Here is a 23045-nt window from a genome sequence, read left to right as displayed (position 1 = left end):
TTCCCGCAAGTGTCTGTGCCGTGATTCTGACCGTTTCGTCGTGTTAAAACAATGGGTTATCCTCTGGGAGGACTGATTGAGGTGTTTGTGTGCCGTCCTGAAGTCTCTACCTGGGACAAGACTCCCTCCTGCACGGGCTGGAAACCAATGTCGTCGGGAGCTTCCCGCCGGCCGGAGATGCTGTTACGATCGGCGTATGGACATTACGACGCTCGTCTGCAATGCTATCGGGTTCAGTCACCCAACGCTTCCATCGGCCCATTATCGCAAGTTTTCCTCTCCCCTACCCTCATCGATGGGGAGCGACCCGGCTTTGTATGCGATGACGCGGCGGAGAGGGACGCTTCTGCTGAAAAAGGCGCTTTCTGCGGCTTCCCGCCCGCGAGGCAGGGAGGCCGGGAGGGATTTACAAAGACGTGCAGCATTGCTTTTCCGGCGGCAATCGTCAGCGGGGGACTGCTTTGTTGTGGTCCGAGACGCTGCTATTCAACGAGTACTCCTCGCCGGATTATCGACCGGGTCCGGGAGTCCTCCCCGTGCTTCAACCATTGCATCATCAGGAGTCAACTGAACATTAACCTGTGCAAAGTGCCATCTCTTTGTGAGTGTGTGGACGTCAGCCGGGGCGCCCCTGATTGGACCATACTGACGTCAGTCGAGGAAAGGGGGAAACGGGGCGGACCCAACCTGGTTATTTAATCTCCTGCGCGCAGGAGCGAAAAGCCTGTTTACTCAGTCAAACGCCATGTATATATCTGTACATAAAGTTTCTTTCGTCGCCCTACAAGCCCCAATGTTTGCCCCAACTCCGGATCAACGTACGCCACCACCGGTCACGCTACCAGATCCGCAACAGAGGGTTCTCCGTCGACGCACCACGCCCCCGGCCCGGCCAGCGCCCTACTGATATTGAAGATTACCTGTCCAACGCTAACCAAGGTCAAGCGCGCTTCAAAAGTTCGCCGTCACCCTACCCATACCGATCGCGAAGCCGTCGAAGCAATGCTGACTTCGCACGTGGAAGGTCCCCCAGCCCACGCGGGGGAAAATAAAAGACGCAACTTCTGGAGGTGAAGTTGCTCTACGGCGAAAAGCCGGAAACCCTCCAACGACGCAAGGATGCGCCGAAGACAAGACCTAACCCTGACGAGATTCCCGAACACGACGACAGCTACACGGCGCGACGCGTACCCGACATGGCCGAAACTGCCACTAAGAAGACGGCGACAACCAGGATGCATAGTGCCCGACCGTCAACACGCACAAGCCGAGATGCGACACCCCGATGGACCCGGAACTTGGGGAAGGTGGCGTTCGACGTCAAGGTGTCCATCGATGGCTCCGGCATCGTCGCCCTCATCGACACGGGAGCCGACTACTCAGTAATGAGTGAGTCGTTCGCGTCTAAACTGAAGAAAGTTACGACAAGATGGGACGGTCCGCATGTACGCACAGCAGGAGGCCATCTCGTAACGCCAAGTGGATCGTGCACATCACTCGTCACGATAGACGGCACCTCATACCCTGCTGCGTTCGTCATTTTACCTAACTGCTCCCACGACGTAATTCTCGGAATGAACTTTTTGACGGACAGCGGCGCAATAATTGAACTGCATACCAAGTCGATAACTTTTTCCTCTGATCACTCCACGACGCCGCCACCGAACCCCGATCATCATGCTGCTGTCGATCGCCGACGATCACGTCAACCTGCCACCCCGCGCAAGCTTGATGATCGCCGTCTACTGTGAGGATGCTGCTCCTGACATCGACGCTATCGTAGAGAGTGACCAAAGGTTGCTTCTCAACCGCGGTGTCTCCGTCGCAAGAGGCATTGCCCGCTTTGGGCATGTAAATCCCACGTTTTGGTCACCAATTTTACTGAGGAGTACCAGCATCTAAACAAGGGCGCTGCAATTGCGTTCCTGGAAGAAACGCAAGAAGCAAGTCAAGTGATCGCAGTCGCCAACTTTCAACACGCACCCGCGGATGCTTCCAAGCTGCCGCATACTTTTAACGTGAACCCGGCGCTGTCGCTAGAAAATCGGGACAGATTACTGGATTTGCTGCATCGCTACAGCGCGTGTTTTTCGTCCAACTCAAAATTACGTCAGAAACCCCTAGCGAAGCAACGAATTATAACCGAAAATGGAGCCCGACCTACCCGACAGTCACCGTAGCGCGTCTCTTCACACGAGCGGGAAGCCATCCGGACTCAAGTCGAGCACATGCTCAGCGACGACATTACACAGCCATCGAAAAGCCCCTGGGCTGCGCCGGTCGTACTCGTCAAGAAAAAAGACGGGTACATTAAGGTTCTTCGTTGACTACCGGCGACCAGTGTTGCGGAGTTGCCACTCCGGAATTGGAATGATTCCGGATTCATTCCACCTTTTGGAGATGCCGGAATGGAATGGGAATGGAATGACGACAACGCTTGGAGGAATGGAATGGGAATGGAATTAAGGGCCTTTTGCCCGGAATGGAATGGAAATGGAATGGGGATGTTTTAGACGACGGTGTCACCATTGCTGGCGCCTTCCAGCTACTTAATTAGTCTGTGGCGACGACTGCGTCGGTATATCTCAAAGGTGACGAAAACGAGAACGTATACCCGCTATCTGGAGTGACTGAATCCGCGCAACCTGCCGCAGCGTGTGTCAAAGTAAACTTCGACCTGCGCAAGCACGTCTGTGCGGTGGTGCTGTGTCACAAACTGCGGGCCAGACCCTCCATTTTTTTATTTTCGGACGGCCGACATGACGGCCTCCCGGACGGAGTCGGCCATTTTGCGCCTCGCAGAGGAATTCGGGGTCCCCCCTTCGGCGTTGTGCTCACCTCCTTTGTTTCGCCCTGCCTGCTACGAGGACAATGCGAGCTTCCGCATTCCAGCGCTGTTGTCGGAGGGTGACGTCACGGTCGCTGGCTTGGACGCGCGCTTGCGATCGTGGCGAAGTTGCCGAGGGCCCCAGGAGGGTGAAAAGAGGAACAATGGGAATACTTCGGAGCGGGTCTACGGGACGGCCGGCGGAGGTTATTTAAGCGGGCGCAAGCGATCGCTTGGGGCAGTCGGCTGGAGATTCGAGAACGTGCTACGCGGGGAAGAGTCCGGGAGTGACGCGCCTTAGCGGAAGTGCATCGGTAGGCTCGCGTCGGACCGGTCCACGCCTCGGCTCAGCGCTCGAGTTCGCCCGTCGCCGCGAGTCCCATGGCCGACCAGCTTCTGCACCCCGGACCCCCGAAACACGTGAGCTGCTGCCCGGCGAGGCCGTCTCCACCTCGTCGTGACTTTCTGCCGTTGAACCGGCGGGTTCTCCTTGCCTCGTAAAGACCTTCTCTTCCCCCGCTCCGAACTTCGTAACTGTTTGTCGCATCGGATTAAGATATCCGCCTTCAGTTTTTTTTTTCTCTAGCGTCACTTGTAACTAACGATGTTTGTCCAATAGAGGGTTTTGCGTGTTGCGTACTTGTTAGTACTTTTGTTGTAGTTGCGTTGTCAAGGTTAAAACAAGTGTTTTAAAAACACGTGAAAACTCACGGGCCGGCCACCCTGCTAAAATATAAATAACTGTTGTCTCGCGCCCTTCCTTTGGTGTTTGCAAGCGGACGCAATTGTCCGGGGGAGGAGTTTGTGACATGCTGTTAGGTCGGCTCTTCAAGCTTCGGCAGGCTGCGGGTACGGAGGGAGGGAGGAAATAATGAAATATGCAATATTGAGGCATAGCTTCTCTGTACAACTGTCCGTGGCGCCGATGGTAGATCGGCGTCTCTCACACTGGCAAGCGCCGTGTAGCCAGGCGAGCAAGTGGGGAATAGCGTGGAGAAGCAGAGGGGATAGGAACGGCGCGCATCCGAAGCCGCGGTGTTTCTCACCGCAAGATGATGCTGCGAAGTCTTGGAGCTAACAATATAAAGCGTTGGCTCATGAAACATGAAACAACGAGTAGATAATTCAGAGACTTATCTACTAATGCGTAGCATTCTTACGCCGCCTGTCGTGAGTGTGGGTTTTTTTTCAGGCACATTTTTTTTAAATGCTCTCCCACCAATTATCTCATTTACGTTATTACAACGATTACATTTGGGGCTTTTCTGAAATCTGCATTATTTTGTAAATGCAGGGCGGTACATGGTTCATCATTTTCCCTAATTATTTTATATTTGTCTTCATTTTTTTTTTCAAAATCTCGTTCGAACAATTATGTCTATTTACGCTATTACAACGATTGCAGGTGGAACTTTCACGAATGATGCATTATTGTGGAAAAAGCGTGCAGTATACGATTTGACATTGTCCGTATTTTTTCAATATATTTATTATTTTTTAGTTTTTCAAAATTTCGTCCTGCCAATCATCTCCATTTAGGTTATTACAACGAATACATTTGAAACTTTTACGAAATCTGCATTTTTGTGGAAATGAGGGCGTTACACATTTCGCCATTTTCCGTAACTTTTTTAATATTTCTCTTATCTTTTTTTTAGTTTTTCGAATTTTTGTGCGACCAGTTATATCCATTTACGCCATTACAGCGATTACAGGTGGAACTTTCGCGATATCTGCACTTTTGTGGAAATGCAGGGCGTTACACGGCTCTGGTGTAGGAGTACTCGGCAAAGAACGCTACGCCTTAAAACTGTTAAAGGTGTTCTTTGCCGCTGCCCTCCCGTCTCTCGCATTGGTACAGTAGTATTAGTGTAGTGCTCGATGCTGTATATTCATTTGAAATCATTCAAGTAAGCATTTAGAATACGTGTACATGTGAGCAAGCTCCGCGCGACATGTCTCTTAGTCATCCATAGCATACTAATGGCGTTGATACGACGGTACGCAACGCAGATAGCAAGATAGCATGCGACGGACTGCGCAATGAAACGGAAAAAGCCTACATCAACGTAAGAGCGTAATACCTGTTTCATCTCGCGTCGCTCAATAACAAATCGTTAAAACCTACTAACATGCAAATACTATAATATATACTCGATCCGTTACTTATTATGCAAAAAGGGGCAGTGCGACACTGAACCTTTTTAAAGCGAATGCTTTCTTAGTAGGACCGAACACATTCTCTCAAAAATTTATTACATTACCCTTTATACCGGTTGCTCGAACGAAAAGCTCTGATAAGGTATCTACACACGGCGCGTGCGTAAAAGCGGGGACCGCAAATGAAGTCTCTCTTTTTTTCTGAAACTGGACTTCCATTGCGTCAAAACGCCTAATTACTTCAAAATCGCAAAAAACGAACGGGTCTAAATGAGACAACACACGCTTCGATCATGAAAAAAGAGTACAGTAATGAACCTTTACCTTTGTCTCATAAACCTCGTAACTTTGTACATACATTTAGATCGTTCGTAGTTGCGTTTACTTGCGAAAAATGGTCTCATGAGTTCGTTCTTCGCTTGCGATTTGGGTGCTTGACGGTTTGACGATCGGTTAGAAGCACTTTCAGCGAAAGCCGGACGCACTTTTAGTTTTCGCGCTTCTTTCTACTTTCGATAGGACGGGACGGTAATTTTTTGCGTTGGGTAGTTGTTCTGTACGATATATGTAAACAACCTGTAACACCTACCAACTTGGGTGACAAGTGGCACATTTTGCTTACTTTTGCAGTTTTAAACCCGTACGATAACGTAAGATACACGTTGCGTTTCTCGGCAACTCCATAAAGCACCTGAAGCAATTTTTGCGATGCGGAAATAAAGGAATGGAATTGAGCTTCCCATCCATTGCAGGAGTGGGAATGGGCTAACATATGTCATTCCGAAGAATTGAAAAGAATGGAATCACGACAAATTCTAATTCCTCGGAATGGAATTGGAATGGAATGGCGATGCCCATTCCGCAACACTGCCGGCGACTGAACAGTCACCAAAAAGGACGTGCACCCCCTGCCACGAATCGAAGACGCCCTCCACCACCTCTGCCATGCCAAGTACTTCTCATCGATGGATCTGAAGACCGGCTACGGGCAAATTGAAGTGGAGAGAGACCAAGAGAAGACTGCATTTATAACCCAGGACGGCCTATACGAGATCAAGGTGATGCCTTTCGGGCTGTGCATGGCGCCAGCAACGTTTCAAAGAGTCATGGACACTGTGCTAGCTGGGCTGAAGTGGCACACTTGCCTCGTATACCTCGACGATGTTGGGGTATTCGCCCGAACTTTCGACGAACACCACGCAAGGTTGGAATCTGTACACGAGGCCATTTGGACGTCGGGGTTAACGCTGAAGCCTGAAAAGCGCCGTTTCACGTACGAGGAACTCAAGTTCTTGGGCCACGTCGTCAACGCCGCTGGAGTCCTACCTGACCCAGCAAAAACGTCAGCCATTGCGAACTTCCGAAGGCCGAAAGACAAGACGGCGTGCGAAGATTTCTCGGACTGTACGCATACTACCGGCGCTTCGTCGAAAACTTTGCTCGCATTGCACAGTAACTCACCCGCTTGACTAAAGAGAGCACCCCTTTCACCTGGTAAAACGACCAAGAAAAAGCATTCTGCGAGCTGCAAAAACGCCTGCAAAGCCCGCCCGTCCTCGCTCATTTTGACGAAAACGCCGAAGCGGAAATGCACACGACGCCAGTGATATAGGCTTCGGTGCTGTCCTCGTCCATAACCAAAGCGGTTGCGAAAAGGTAATCGCCTATACCAGCCGTGGTCTGTCGAAGGAGGAGAAAAACTACTCTGCCTCTGAGAAAGAGTGTCTGGCTATTGTATGGGCGGTTTCAAAATTTCGCCCATACGTGTATAGAAGACCATTCAAGATTGTGAGAGACCACCATGCGCTGTGTTGGCTCGCCAATTTGAAGGACCCGTCTGGCCGTCTTGGGCGGTGGAGCTTGTGCCTGCAGGAGTTCGACGTTAATGTCGTCTATAAATCTGGCAGGAAACACTCTGACGCCGACTGCCTGTCCCGCCCCCCATTGACCCACCCCCACAAGACTCTGATGAATACAGCGCGTTCTTCGGAATCGTGACGGAGAGCGACCTAGCCGCCCAGCAGCCTGCCGACCCCAACTTACGTGCAATAATCGACTACCTTGAGGGATGCAACGTAGCCGTTCCTTGGACCTTCAAACGCAGCTTACCAGCATTCACCCTGAGAAACTCTGTCCTCGTGAAGAATTTCATCCCCGGAACAAGAACGAATTACCTTCTTGTCGTCCACGCGGAGCTTCGTGACGAAATTTTCGAAGCGTACTACGAGGAACCGTCTTCCGGACATCTCGGCACAGCTCGCACTACTGGCCCCACCTTACCTCTGACGTCACCCACTGCGTCCGCAGCTGCCGTGACTGCCAGCGACGAAAAGCGCCTCCGATGAGAGCCGCCGGACTTCTGCAGCGAATCGCCGTCCCATCGAGGCCCTTCTAACAGATTGGAATGGACCTTCTGGGCCCGTTCCCTACGTCACGATCCGAGAACAAGTGGATTGTCGTAGTGACTGACTACATGTCGCACTACGCAGAGACGGCAGCTCTTCCGAGGGGGACTGCACAAAAAGTCGCAAAGTTCTTTATTAACGAAATTGTGCTGCGACATGGAGCCCCTGAAGTCTTAATCACGGACCACGGGACGGCCTTCACTGCGGAGCTTATGCAAGGAATCTTACGCTACAGCAACACGGATCACCGACGAACGACGGCGTACCACCCCCAAATGAACTGACTTACGGAAAGTCTGAATAAGACTATCGTGGATATGCTTTCTATGTACGTCGATGTTGAACTAAGACTTGGGACGAAATCCTCCCGTATGTCACGTTTGCGTACAACACAGCGACCCAGGAAACTACGCAGATGACACCGTTCGAGCTTGTCTACGGAAGACGGCCGACTATGATGCTTGTTACAAAATGTGATCTGGTTGGTTGGAAGATGACGACACCGAAGTGAAGACGAGCAGCGACCGCACGAGCAGCGAGGCTCGAGACCTCTTCTTCATCAATCGAATAACGCTAGTCGCTTGAAAGCCGTGAATAAAGCGGTGTCCTCTAACCCGCGCCTGCTTCCTGGTTTTCAACAATTTGGTGCCGTGACCAGGATGAAAGGATTACACCGTTGGAGACCCCTATTGAAGAAGATGGCCCATTGAAGAGGACACAACGGTAACGAACGGCGCATCGAATCAGCTCCCAGCAGAGCCATCTCTGCGTACCGAGCCCTATCATGGATCGTCCGAAACGGAAGCGTAATATGCTTCGCGCCTCGACTACAAGGGTCATCAGCGAGATGAAGTCCATGATGGAGGTGACTCCACTACCGACCGTTGGGCTGGCTGAGCAACTTAATATGCTTAAACGGAATGAGGCTGCTTTAACCGAACTAGACAAAGAGATAGAGGACCTCGTTCCCGATGACCAACTAGAAGATGAACTGGCAACTGTAGAAGATTACAGAGATTCTATTGCACGCATGGTCTTCCGCGCTGAAAGTCATCTTGCCACCGCATGCCCAACGACGACCAGTGCGGCACAAGCTGTAACTTCCCCTGATGAAGGAATTCACTTTCGACTGCCCAAACTTGAAATTGGGTCTTTCAATGGAGAGTTTATCCGATGGCCTACTTTTTGGGACCAGTTCGAGTCAGCGATACATAAACACCCATTCCTAGCCGACGTTGACAAGTTCAAGTACCTACGCAGTTATATGAAGGGAAAAGCGCAGGGCGTCATTAGCGGATTAAGAACGACTAACGAAAGCTACCCCATAGCCATCGAACTGCTCAAGCATAGGTTGGGAGGCAAAAGTCTGATAATCAACGATCACATGAGCAAATTGCTGAACCTCCCGAAAGTGGCCTCCTGTGAAAACTTGAGCGACCTTCAGACGCTCCATGAATGTGTACACACTCATGTTAGATTACTCGAAAACCTCTGAGTACACACTGAGTCCTACGGAATCATGTTGAAGACTGCGCTGTTGCAGAAGTTGCCCTATAAGCTCGTCCTCAAGTTTAACCAGTTAATGCTAACAACGCCACAAGGACAGAGAAGACAACTGCCTCATGAAGTATCAACGTTACTCGAACTTTTGAACCTTGAAGTGCGAAGTCGGGAGATCACTTCAGTAATGACTGGTTCAGATACGCCTACCACAGAAGAACCACACCGGAAACACGTCAACAACAACATAGAAGGTTCGTCTGCCACGCTAACGGTGAAGGTATCCCGCCATAAATGTCCTCTCTGTGAATCCAACGACCACCTCACAGATGATTGCCGGGTTAAACTCCCATTATTAAGCTTAAAGAAAGCGAAATTGCGAAAGCAGGGGCGTTGCTTTCGCTGCGCCAGGCCCTTTCACCGAGCTAAGAATTGCAAGAATGCAAAAAGCCTCTCATGTCGGAATTGCAAAGGACACCACATAACTTCATTGTGCGATCCAAACTGGAAACGACCAACACCAAGAAAACTGACGACTATGTCCACATCGATGGCTATGTCCCAGGAAACGACTTTTGCGTGGACAGTGCCTGGAGAAGCGAAAGTAACCTCACCAAGCATACAATCAAAAGCAGTGACATGCTGGCACGGAACAAATGAAGAGCCAGTGTTTGAGCAGGAAAAGGCCTCCTTGGAGGTAGACCTACCACGAGCTACCGACCAGAAAGAATCTTCCGAAGAAAGTTCACGGGTCTTAAAAGTCCTCGTCGAAACCAAAGCAGAAGCTGATACGAAAGAAACCGCCGAATGTTTATTCTCGACTTCAGCGCCTGAAGCTTCATCTGCCGAGACACTTTATGAGCGTTGGAAGCACGGAGAGCACCTTCTGGAGAGACCATGGAAATTAGGGCGGCGAAACAAATACTTGCACGCGTTGCGACCTGCGCACACGACTCTAAGGAAGTCTCCAGTTTTTCTCCGCTACGGACGCACAAATCAATCGCCAATTCATTGCCAGGTTCAAGATATTAGCCACCTGAAGCCAACCAGATCCATATTATTGCGCCGGCCCGGAGCCTGTTACAAAATGTGATCTGGTTGGTTGGAAGATGACGACACCGAAGTGAAGACGAGCAGCGACCGCACGAGCAGCGAGGCTCGAGACCTCTTCTTTATCAATCGAATAACGCTAGCCGCTTGAAAGCCGTGAATAAAGCGGTGTCTTCTCACCCGCGTCTGCTTCCTGGTTTTCAACAATGCTCGACGCCATGCTTCCGCAGGGCGACGACCTCAACGTGGACGTCCAAGGATACCTTCAACGTGCGGAGGACGCCAGCCAGCTCGCTCGAGTTCGTATAACGGACCAGCAGCTGGTGGATGCCTGACGCTACAATCTCCGACGCCGAGACGCCGAGTACCATCCTGGGGATCATGTGTAGGTTTGGACTCCCATCCGGCGACGCGGACTCAGTGAAAAGCTTCTGCGACGGTATTTCGGACCCTACCGGATTGTACGACGTGTCGGTCATCTTACCTATGAGGTGGTCCCCGATGGTGATTCCGGTACATCACGACGACACCCGCCGCCCGAAGTCGTCCACGTGGTTCGCCTCAAACCGTACTGCGCAAGGTGGTGGACGTTTTTTGTTGTAGTTGCTTGTTCTGACTGTCATTTTATTTTAGCATCGGGTCGATGCACTCTCAGAGGGATGGGGGGGGGGTAATGCCGCGAACCAAGCATGGGGTTTGTTTATTTATGGTGTGTTTTTACTGCCCGGTTGCGCCCGGCTGTGTTATCTGTGTCCCAAGCGAAGCGCATGTTCCATTCTTTATTTTGATGCCGCACGGGTTTTCTCATTCGGATAAGGAGAGCGTTTCCCCCTAACGTCACTGGCCTGGAATAATCTTCTTTGACAAACAATGTTCTGGATGTAAATCGAAGGTTCAAACAAGACTCGTGCCGAAAGATAAAAGCCTGCAGAGCAGACGCCGCGGTATTCGACTCTCGACGCTCGCCTACGCACGTCATTTTCTTAACTGCTGTCTCGCCACACGTGTATTTTTTGAGTTGTTAGAAGAGCACAAGTTCGCTCCAATAAACTTGTTTTCTTTGAAGACAACTGTGTCAAGAGGTATGGTATGAAGGTATGATATTGGCAAACGTAACTGGCGTTCTGTAAGGTATGAGTTCTCTGCACACTGTTAGTACATTTCAGGGCAGTGTAACAACACTGAGCTCCATGCATACGCCGTTGCTGCGACGCTGGCCCCTTAAAACACACCTGGCGCTTTTGCAGGCCGAATATACCGCACTAAGGTCGCATCCGAAACATTTACACTCTCGTAAACATACCCAATTTGTGAACAGAGTGACTACTCGACATAAACATGAATTTCTAAAGCCCACAAACATTAAATCTCGGTCGTGAACGTGGCGAAAAAGTTGCAGCGAAAGTGGTGAGTGGGACGGAGACTCCCTGAGCTGCTTTTGAAACGGGCCGCTAGGGGGATTTCAGTTGCGCCCCGACAGGCAGCGCTCGAAGAATATATGCTCGCGGATTACAGTGCATATGTGTATACAACACGGTATTATACTTTTTACTACCTGATTACAACAAAAGTAATTACAGTCTAATTTGTTTAGCTGGTATTAGGAAGGGGTACTCAACCATGAATCACATGCATGTTGTCAATCAAGTGATGGAAAAATCCGCAGAATGCACTGAACCCCCTTACATGGTATGTATTGACTATGAGAAAGCGTTTGGTTCCGTACTCACTGCAGCCGTGCTAGAAGCACTAAAAGGCCAGGGAATAGATCGGACCTGCATAAGACGTCTGGAATACATATATAAGGAATGCACAGGCAGGATAACCCTCAACAAGCAAAGCAATAAATTCCCGATACAACCTCACCAAAACTATTCGCACCATATCTGGAGGGGGTGTTTAAAAATTTTGACATTGAAAAGGTGGAATTAAGGGTAAACGGGGAATACTCGAGTTATTAGAGGTTTGCGGATGACAGTCTTGCTGAGTGAGGCTAGAGAACATCTGAAAACAATGCTTGAGGAACTAAAGTAAGAAAGTATGGCCGTGGGGCTAAAATAAATATGAATAAATCTGAAGCAATCAGAAATAAGCACGCCAAAAACATCCTCTTCAGCCAGAAGATTATAACTACCTCAGACATGGTTAGTGCTGACCCTAACCACGAGACAGAAATCCGGTGCAGAATGGTATGAGCTGGGGAGCACTCGGTAAACAGTCAGAATAAGGAAAAGTAAGCTACCTCTGTCACTAAAAAAAAATTGCCTCCATCTCCCCGTGAGGGAACCCTGGTGTGATAGGAGGCGCATCAGGGGGTTCAATTGGCGTTTGCATTTGGTTGAAGGAGAGGAGACCCCGGAGGAGAGTCGCCCATGCGCGCACATGCACGCCGGAGCAGCTGTTAACGCAGCGTTAACGCAGCGAAGAGCGCGCCAACCAAGCGCGCTAGCTGTCGTTATGCTAATGCGCCGGAGTGAGAGTGTTGCCCACAGCTGTGGGAGAGGCGAACGGAGGAGGGCTGCGGACGGACGCCTCCGCCGCCGCCGACGATGCAGGAGGGACATGCCTCAGAGCAAGAGATGCGCCGCATCTAAACAATCTACAACCAGTGCGTACTGCCAGTGATGACATATGGAGCTGGAACATGTATGCCTTACTAAACATCTGGAACGCAAACTTAGGTCAGCTCAACAGGCCATTGCACGAATGATGTTAGCAGCAACACTCACACAGAAAACAAGCGACCTGGATCAGAGAACAAAGTAAAGTAAAAGATGCCATAGATGAAATAAAGAAAAATAGACCTGGGCTGCCCATGGTATGAGACGAACCGACAACCGGTGGACAATTACGGTAACAGAGTGGATACCAAGAGCTGGGCCTAGAAGGAGGGGAAGGCCAATAATGCGATGGACGGATGGAGGAATAAACGTTTATTGTGCACACCACGATGTGCTCAGCCTCCCAAGTCCAGGAGGCCGCGAGTCCGAGCTGCGTCCAGAGCTCGTTGCACCAGGGCTTGCTGTCGCTCTGGTGCTGAGCTGGTCAGCTCGGACTCCCACTGCTCAGGGTTGGTGGATGGGATGGGGTTAGGGTGGTGAGGACAAGAGAAAACAAGGTGGTAAGTCGTGAGAGGTATGTGAAAGTGCGGGCAGTTGTAGGGGAAAAGGGACGGCGAGATGTGGTGTAGGATGGGGTGATTATAGAAGGTTTCAGTTTGCAGGCGGCGATAAAGCGTGGCGTGGTGTGTTGGGAGGGAGGGGTGGGGCGGGGGGTAGATTCTTCGTGTGTGCCTGTAGTGGGACAGTATGGCACTGAAGGTGGAATCAAGGGCAGGGAGCGTGTCTTCAGTGGTGGGAGGGTAGCAACCAGTGTCGGTCCTTGAAGTTGGGAGTGCCCGGTAGTGCAGATCACGGGCTGCGGCATGAGCCGCTTCATTCCCAACCACGCCGGCATGGCCAGGAGTCCATACAATGGTCACTTCTAGGTCCGGAGGTAGGTAGCGTAGCATGGGTAAGGCTTGCTGTGGGGCGAGACCGGCCTGGTAAAGGCGGCAGGCTTGCTGTGAATCGCTAATGATGGTGAGATAAGGCTGATTTCGATGTGTAGTAATGGCATGGGCGATGGCCAGGGCTTCGGCTTCGGGTGTAGGCATATTTCGGTAAGTTGCCGCAGTAAGGGTGTTGCCAGAAATGTCCAGGGTGACAAGCGTAGCCGGAGAATTGGGGGAGGGATGCGCAACGTCCGTGTAACGGGTCTGCGGGTCATTGCCGTAACGCTTCTCGAGGTGGCGTACTCGAGCTTCTCTTCGCGCCCGGTTGTAAATGGGGTGCATGTGCCTGGGTATGGGCGCTGTTCTGAGTTGTTGCCGAATGGAAATGGGGATGCGCTGTAGGTTAAGACGAGCAGGGGGCGGGGTTCGGCCTATATTATGAAGGACCTGACGGCCTGTGGGGGTGAGGGCAAGTCTTTGCAGCTGAGATACGCGCTGGGCTTCGATAAGTTCATTCAGGGTGTTGTGGAGGCCAAGTTTCATGAGTCGTTCGTTCGCGGTGTAAGTAGGCAGGCTGAGGGCTGATTTGTACGTCTTTCTTATGAGGGCGTCCAACTTGCTAGTCTCTTGGGGTTTCAGATTGACGAAGGGGGTCCCATAAGTGATACGGCTGGTGAGCAAGGCTTGTACGAGGCGACATGTGTCTGACTCTCGCAGTCCATATGAGGAGCCCCGGATACGGCGAATGAGATGCGTCAGCTGGGAGACTGTCTTGTGTAGCTGTGGTAGGAGAGCTGACCCGGATCCGTCTTGATGGAATGGAACTCTCAAGATGCGAAGCGTGGGAACTTGTGGGATGGAAGCACCGGATATGCTGACCTGGGGATCGGGAGTTGTGTTAGCTTTTCTTCCCCTAGTGCGAGCACGAAGAACGAGAAGGCCAGATTTAGTAGGTTCGCATGTTAGTCCTCTAGGTTGGAGATATTCCATTGTTGTGTCAATAGCTTGCTGTAGGCTGTCTTGCTGCTCACCGCTAGAGCCCCGGGTTGTCCAAATGGTGAGATCATCAGCATAGAACGCGTGGTGAATTCCAGGAATTTCTTGCAGCTTGGCCGGGAGGTGGAGCATGGCGATGTTAAAGAGTAAAGGTGAAATAACCGAACCCTGAGGTGTACCTTTGGCCGGGGTGGGGAAACAAGTTGAGGTGAGGGGGCCCAGGCGGAGAGTTGCTGTTCTGTCTCGCAAGAAGGCACTGACGAATTGAAAAGTTCGCAGTCCACATCCCGTGGTGTTTAAGTTATCTAGTATGGCCTGATGTGTAACATTGTCAAAGGCTCCCTTGACGTTTAATGTAAGAATGGTCTTCGGGGTGGTGCGGCTGAGGTGGTCAAGCACCTCTTCCTTGATCTGGATGAGCACATCTTGCGTGGAAAGGTGTTGGCGAAAGCCAAACATGGTAAGAGGGTAGAGGTTCTGCTTTTCTAAGTGATCGGATAGGCGTTGATGTATCAGGTGTTCAAGAAGCTTTACGAGGCAAGAGGTCAGAGAGATTGGGCGGAGAGTGGTGGGGGTGAGGGGTTTGTACGGTTTCGGGATGAGGGTGATGTCCGAATGTCGCCAATCTGCCGGGAGGGTTCCTGCTTGCCAGTGAGCATTGAAGAGAGTGAGGAGTTCCTGCAGGGTCTCCTCATCCAAGTTACGGAGTACGCGGTATGTGATGTTATCTTTCCCGGGCGTGGTATTGCGTGTGAGGCGGGCAAGCACTGCGGTGAGTTCCGTTAAGGTAAAAGGGGCATCGAGGTCTTCATTGGGACTACCGGTATAGTGGCTGACCGGAGGAGGGGGATAGGAGCTTGGGTGGCCGAAGAGATGATGCTGGATCGACTCAAGAAGGCATTGCGAGGGGAGATCACTGTTCTTGATGAGGCGTTGTATCTTATGGTCGGTATGCCGCCGGGTATTAGTGGGATCGAGAAGAGAGCGAAGGAGGTGCCACGTCCTTTTTGAGTGTAACGTGCCCTGCAGTTGGTCGCAGAAGCTGCGCCAGTTCTGTCGTTGGAGTTCTTGTGCATACGTTTGGGCTTGCTGGGTGAGGAGAGCGATGCGTTTCTTCAATGTGCGGTTATGTTTTTGCCTCTGCCATCTTTTAGTGAGGCTTCGCCGGGCGTCCCAGATATGGGTGAGATGGGGGTCGGCAGCGGGCGTAGTATCGGTGAGTGCAATTTCCTGTGTGTGCTTTTTGACCCGTTGGTTAAGGGCTTGCGTCCAAGCAGTCAGATCTTGGGTAATGGAAGGAAGGGTATCTGTGTCTTGCCGGAAAGCGGGTCAATTTGTTAAACGAGCGGTGCCTTTCCTTATAGGTTTCTGTGTTAATGGAAGATGGATGGAGATGATGTGGTGGTCGCTACCGAGGGTTTCTTCTAGACATGTCCAAGTGAGGCCGGTGACGTTCCTTGCGAATGATAGATCGGGCGTTGTGTTTCGAGCCACGCTGTTGCCAATGCGAGTATTCATGGTGAGGTCATTGTAAAGGACGAGCTGATGTTTCTGCGTGGCCCGGAGGAGGGCTGTGCCTTTTTTGGAGGCCAGGGCATAGCCCCAGGAAGGATGTGGAGCATTAAAATCTCCGAGAAGTAGGAGCGGACAGTTTTTTGCAATTAACGTGGCTTCATGTAGTAGAGCTTCTAGGGTGGATAGGCTGCCGGTGGGGGGACTGTAGACGTTAAGGATGTAAATACTGGGGTGTTGGGGCCGATTGGAAATAAGCTCAACGAAAGTGTGGGGGATGTCTTGGGGAAGGCGATGTGACTGGGCCGGCTGTGTTTTGTGCACTAAAGTGGCGGTGCGGTGCTGTGGGTCGTCCGTAAATGCAGTGTATTGCTGCAGGTAGGGGACTGCGGCGTTTGATTCTTGAATGGCGATGACATCCGGGAGGTCTTGCAGGACGAAGAAAGCCAATTGGTGGCGCTTACTTGCGAAGGAGCGGCAGTTCCACTGTAATATGGAGAGCGAAGCTGACTGGGCGTTAGTCATAGTAGGGGTGATGCTTTAGCTTCTTAGGCGGGTGGGTGGCGGCGAGGTTTTCTTTAATGCTAAGGATGGCCTGCTCTAGTTTGTTTTGTCGGTCTGTGAGCGCCTGTAGGCGTGTGCAAAGGGGCGCAAGAGTTTCCTTTTGGGTGTCAATCAGATCTTTGATGAGCGTCGTAATTCTGGCGTCAATCACAGTGTGTAATTGTTCTACGGGTGGGGGCGGCGGCGGGGAGGGTGTGGGAGGAGGAGTGGCCACCAGGGCCTCTATCTTTTTAGTTAGATCGTCCAGTTGTGACTGAAAACGCTGCTGTTGCTGTTTGAGTTCAGCGATCGCCGAGGCGAGGGCAGGGGAGACGGGAGAAATGGATTGGGTGTTAGCTGTAGGTAGGGAGGGACGAGCAGTGGGAGGGGCCCGAGTGACGTCTGACCAGCTCACCTGAGATTGGGCAGTTGGTGGCTTCCCGGTGACTGTCGCGGCTGATTGAAGGGTCAGCGGTGGGTAGTCCTGGCTGGGAGAGGTTGGCAGGTAGGATGTCCCGGGAAAATTGGACCGGGAGGGTTTCCGCGGCGGTGTGGGGAGAAAGCGTTTAGGACAGTCCTTATGAGCAGTTGGGTGGGGTCCTTCGCAGAGTTTACAGTGGGGGGTGCGCACGTGGTCAGGAGGAGGTGTTGGGATGCCACAGACAGGGCAGTGGGGCTGTTCTGGGTGGAGGCACACATCCTGACGGTGTCCCACTTCACCGCAACACTTGCACGTTTGGATGGCACGGCGGTAGGGTCTACAGCGCACCATTTCGCAGTCGAACTTGACATAGTACGGTACCCGTGTGCCATTGAATGTCAGCAGAGCGGAGCGGGTCCGTCCCATGAGCCTGGCGTGAATCAGGTAGGGTCTATTGGTGGCAGTGTATTCTACAAGTTGGTCTTGCGTAATATCCTCTGGTAGGCCGTGGATGACGCCCCGGGAAGTTCCAGGGGGAGGTTTCATATACGCCGAGACTTGATACTGGGCGTCGCGGAGGGTTATAGTCGTTATGTGGGTGAGCCGGTCGGCAATGGCAGGGTCAGGGGTGCCGGCCACGATGAGATTGGTTTTAGACTGTGCCTGGAGGGTGACGAGGCACCGGAATTGGCAGTCGGTGATGTGGCTCACAGCCGAGATGCTTCGCGCCAGTTCTTGGATGGGCCACGCGTCGACACGTAGACCGTCGTGTGGTCGCAGAACAGTGATGTAGTGGGTAGGTGGGAACCGGGGCGGCGGGATAATGCGCTTGGGAGCCTGGGGCTTGCTGGGTAGCATGGCAGAGTCTTGGTTAGAAGGTACGTACTTTTGCTTCCGGGAGTTTATGGCAGTGAGCCAGGGATTGGGGGCTGGAAGGGCACGGCCACTTTGAGGGTCGAAGTCCATGTCTGAGGTGACAGCTTCGTTGTTATCGCCTGCATCATGTTGCAGGGAAGGCTCTGGCGCTGACCCGTGGTGGTTGGTCGCATCGCAGCTCTCGTCGGCAGATGTGGACATGGTTGGCGTGGCACAGAGGCGCGCGCTCAGCGGCGGCGCGATGGTTGCCGTGCACGGCGGGGGCCGTGCACGCTAGGCCTGAACTGTAGGCCTGGTGGGGCGTCGGCGTGGTCGCAGAGTCTGGATGGCTTGTTGTGGCACCCGCTGGTCCGATCACGTCGATTGAGGGGTCAAAATGTTCCTCCGGCGTTCAGGAAGTCGTTGGAAGTGTTCAGCTGGTCGTGCACATCGAGCGATCGCAGATACAAAGCAGAAAGCGGGAGTCAAAACGAGCTGCAAGCGCCCGTGTTGGGCGCTTGCAGCTCCCAATTGGGCGGTGCATCTGGACTCCAGAAGATGAGGACAGGAGCGGTTGGAGGTCAGTGGGAGAGGCCTTCGTCCTGCAGTGGACCTGCGTAGGCTGAGGATGATGAGGATGATTGTTTTTAAGGGGCACATAATGGGCACACTTTCGCACAGCTTAGTCGGCGTACACTGCATTTATAACAGGTGCAGCATTGTACCGCAATGCGAGCATACATTTGGCCAGAAAAAACACTTGACTAAAATTTTCAGTTTTGAGGTGTTACGCTAAGTACCGACGAGCTTCTAAGGCAAAGCAACAGGGCCATCCTTGCTGAGGACGTTATGAGAACATTTTACAACAGAGGTCCCGACCCAGTTCTCTTCCATCTCACTCACTCCAGCAATACACAATGTATACAGTGACAAACAACGACATTTAGCATGACTTCTCACACTGACATTCTTCATTATCTAAAAACGTTTTTTGTGGATGTACTCACACTGTTTTAAAGCTAACAGCAATGATAATTTCCGAGTAGATTTAGGAGGCTAGACATTGTTGTGAGCTGTTTTGATGCAATGAAGCACGTCAGGGATAAAAATTCTCTTGATCCTTGCATCAAAAATACGCTTTTCAGTTGCCATGCCTTATTGATCGCCAAGACTTGCATTCGATTTCCGGCTGCTACCCGCAACGTTGTTCAATAGATGGGATATATTTGCCATACCCACCAGAAGCATCAATAAAGCAGCAAAGAGCACCGAAGGGAGTCACTGATACAACTGAATTACACTTGGAGAACAGTTGGCACGACCATTTTTCTGAGTCGTGTGTGGGCAGGATCCATGAAGTCCTGCGCCATGAAGTGCTTACAGTATGTCCGGTATAAGGAATGGAGTTGGCTCGTTGGCTTTGTCTTGATGTCACCTCGTCCAGTGAAGCCCACCCATGCTGTAGACCTGCATAGGTGATAAAGAAAACTGTACACAAACTGTTTGCAATGACAGATGACCTGCAAACAGTCTGTAAATTTCACTACGACTAGTACTCTAGTATTGGCTCCAGCACATGCAACCATATACAACATAAGAATTCTGATTCTATTCAGCGATAATGCAGTCGCTCTATTAACAACACATATGCATGTCTTTGTAAATGCACAACAGTGGTTAAGAACATTCCTAATGCAATTGAGGTATTGGTTAATATAATAAAAATGATAATACTGCTCATATAGGCGCTGGTCACTGTCCACAGGGTCACACGGAGCCAGCGAAATCCAGCGCCACGTTCGGCAGATACATGCAACACTGGTTAAGTCACCGCACGGCAGCACGTTCGTGACAGGGGTGCACTGTTTTCTCGCTGCATCCAGTAAATGATATAGTAGAACCTTTTACGTTTAAAATAAATTGCACTATTCCACATTAATTCTGCCATACAGTGCTAGAGAACGAAGACTGATTTTCTTTCATATCACAATCGAAAGCCGAAAAAAATTGGCGTGACGCCAAGAGGGAGGTCTAGTGATCAGGCATTAGCTATCCTGCATGTGTGGGATAGCTCACGTGTGTTATGACTGGCCTACACAACTTTCTCCTGATCTCCCTGTTTGGGTTCGAAAGAAAGAGTACTTTATTGTTTTTGAGTCTTCTAAAGAAGATGTTTCGTCTGCAAATACGACATCAGATATTGCGCAATGTTTCCGCGTGTTAGCCGATCTATGCGAGTACGCTTTTTGAAATATTTTGTTGACTGCAGAGCTACTGACTGGTCAACATGGGTGTGACGTAGTTGTCTGATCTGAATATGGTACTTGGCATATGCACCAGTAGGAAGTTCACACTTGTTTCTGTGTATGTCAAGCAGTGACATTAATGAATGGAACACACCATTAAATACGTCTCGAGAGCTCAAAATCGAATGCTGATTTTGCATGATTTCTAAACAGCAATCGAAATACCTAAAGGGTCTGTATCAGGCAAACCGTCTCATCCTTTTTGCATGTCTTTTTGTTCACTTCTGTCACAACACTCCATGGCCTGTATCACCCTCTCCAGCCTCACGGATAGAGAAAAATACATAGCTTTGTGTCTATGTTGACCCCTCCACCAATACATTTTACGGGTTTCTTGGTGCAACCCAGCATGCCAGCTGTATAAAAACAGGCCACGAAAAAAAGAAACCCTTTGCGAGAAGGCTATCATAGAACTTCCAGTTGGATGAAGAGGTGGGAAAGGGGGAAAGGGGTGAGCAGGGTACCTAATAGCATATTGGTATTATTTTGAAATGTTAACATTTCGCAATATTTTTCGCTTTTCACTAATGACTCTGGCATGAGAACTCTATTACAATGTAATTGTATCGGTTTTATTACCTCCAATTTGCAGCAAAAGCATTATTCTGAACTAAGCAAATAGTAGGAACGTGAGCATTTGGTCCTGCGTTCTGCATATTTGTAACTTTTATTGAAGCCGATGTCTGTATTTTTCTCATCCATCCAGGGGATTAGACAACAGTCTTGCATAGTTTGTTTAGCAAGAAAAGCCAATGATATCTTGATATCCAATAGCTGATGAAGCATTTAGGAACATCATTGCCTAAAGAGTCTGCACCACATGTGGTTGTCTGAATGGGCGTCAGCAGGGGACTGAAGGGGCCCCAGCACGGGGCACCTTGAGTAATCTTGGTGATGGTATTGGCCACACCGTGAACCCCGAGCCCCCAAACATAAGTTGTAACCTACCGTGACGATTTGTTTTAAAGTGAAGGGTAGAAACCACAAAGAGTGGCCATCGGAGCCCGGTCAAGCCCTGTCTGTTTACCAGGCAGGGAGCTCCAGGACCTCATAAGCTATCAGGGTAAGGTTGACAAAGAAAGTACCCCCGTCCCCTGCTTTTTTTTCCAATGCCTCATAGATAAATCAAAACCGCCCCAAACCTGATCGGTCCCTAAAAGGGGCCAAACCGATGTCACGTTCCCAGCCCTTCCTACATTCAGCCCCCGAAACCTGATAACTATCCTCGATTTTTTATGGTCGAATCCCTTGAAAAAAAAACAAGCCTGTCGCCTCAATATCTGTTCTTTTTATTTCAAAGTTCATAGAAGCAATAATCAAGGAGCACTACAAAGCCAAGAAGCGAAGAACCAGAGAACAGCTGGTGGAAGACAACACCCAGCAAAAGGCCACAAAACTCCTGAACCAGACCCGAATGGCCAATCTGGGAATCAAGATCACGCCCCGCCGAAGCCTCCACCAGGCGCGTAGCCAGGATTTTTTTTTTTTTGGGGGGGGGGGCTAAATTTTTTTCAATCCTCTCCCCTTCCACTCCGAGAGAAAAAAAAGCACGGTAGTTTGCAAGCGCCCTTAAAGACTATGAAGACAGAATACATGTTTGGTTCATTAAAGAGAATGCATTTTCCAGATAACAGTGATATCAGTCTTATCGCAAACTTCAAACGAATAGTTGAGCTAACTAATAAAACACATGAAGCAGTGGCGCCTCCACAGCTACTTTCTGGCGATTTCTCTATGACACCACAGGACCTTGTTTGTACGATTGGCGCTAACCATCGCCGAAAATTATGATCGCGTGATTGTTGAAGGGCCTTTAGTTCCATTGACCCATATGAAATGTAACGTCCAGTTGACACTCAGAATAAAGGTTTGGTTCGTTGTTGTTGTTGTTGTTGATGATGATGATGGTGATCTGCGTTGGTGCCTGATGATTGCGGCACTGATGACACGACGACGATGATTAATGCAGGGTTTTTAAAACTGTATATATACACGGAAGGCATATACAGGATATTTACAGACTGAAGTAGACAGAGTAAGAAATGAAGTGGGGTTCTAGGTCACCTAAGACTTCGTGCACGCGGCACCACCGTCAGCGACGGACCCTGACCTAAAACTACCCAAGAGATCTTCCCTAGCCTGACCTGGCTAGCCCGGCAATACGCCGGCCGTGCATAGCACGGCCGGCGTATTACATTAAAACACATTAAAACCTTGAGGATTCGACCACGAGACCTTGTGTCTCGTGGTTTTAATGGGTCACCTAGTCTCCACCCCCGATACACAGGCCAATCAGCATCCCTTGGCAATCTGATTGGGCGGGTTACCACACCCGGGTTTAAACCGCGGTGGGTAACGCGCCCCGTAACCCTGAGACATCAGTTACCCTCTCTCACAACAGGAAGATGAAAAATATCAAAAGCAAACCAAACAAACACAACAAACAGTCAAAAACCCGCGGGGACACGTGCAAGCGGCCGGGAACAAGCTTCTACGAACGCGGCATGCGCCGCCCGTTCCCACGGTTCTCGTCCAAGGCCGGACAGCCACTCTACGCCAGCTGAAACCCATAACCATCCGTCTTAACGACCCGGCGCGTCCCCAAGATTCTCCGCCGTTGACAGGCGATGGCCCGTTAATTGAACCGTGGGCCAGAAACAGCGCGTAGGGACAAAAGGACACGGCGGCCGGCTCAGGCGTCGCCTCTGCCGCGCCCATCCCGGGCCGCTACACGAACACCCTCGCACGCCATCATTCCGTGGGAGGACGGGCTAAAATGAAAGCTATTGGCGGTGAGTGCGACCACGGGTGGCGCTGCAAAGCGCGCCTCCGTGACGTCGGCTTAGGGATTCTCGCATTTGTCGTCTGCTTCACTCAGGCTCGCTGTCCCTGCTGTTTCTTTGCGCTCGGTTGACGTCTGATGCTTGCCTGCGCGAGATTTTGCATCTGCGTAACTTTTTATGATAAGAATAGTCTT

The sequence above is a fragment of the Haemaphysalis longicornis genome, unplaced genomic scaffold, assembly GCF_048455015.1.
Source record: "Haemaphysalis longicornis isolate Haplotype H1 unplaced genomic scaffold, Haemaphysalis longicornis Haplotype H1 scaffold_1, whole genome shotgun sequence".
NCBI classification, from domain to species: domain Eukaryota; kingdom Metazoa; phylum Arthropoda; class Arachnida; order Ixodida; family Ixodidae; genus Haemaphysalis; species Haemaphysalis longicornis.
This window is presented reverse-complemented; position numbering follows the sequence as displayed.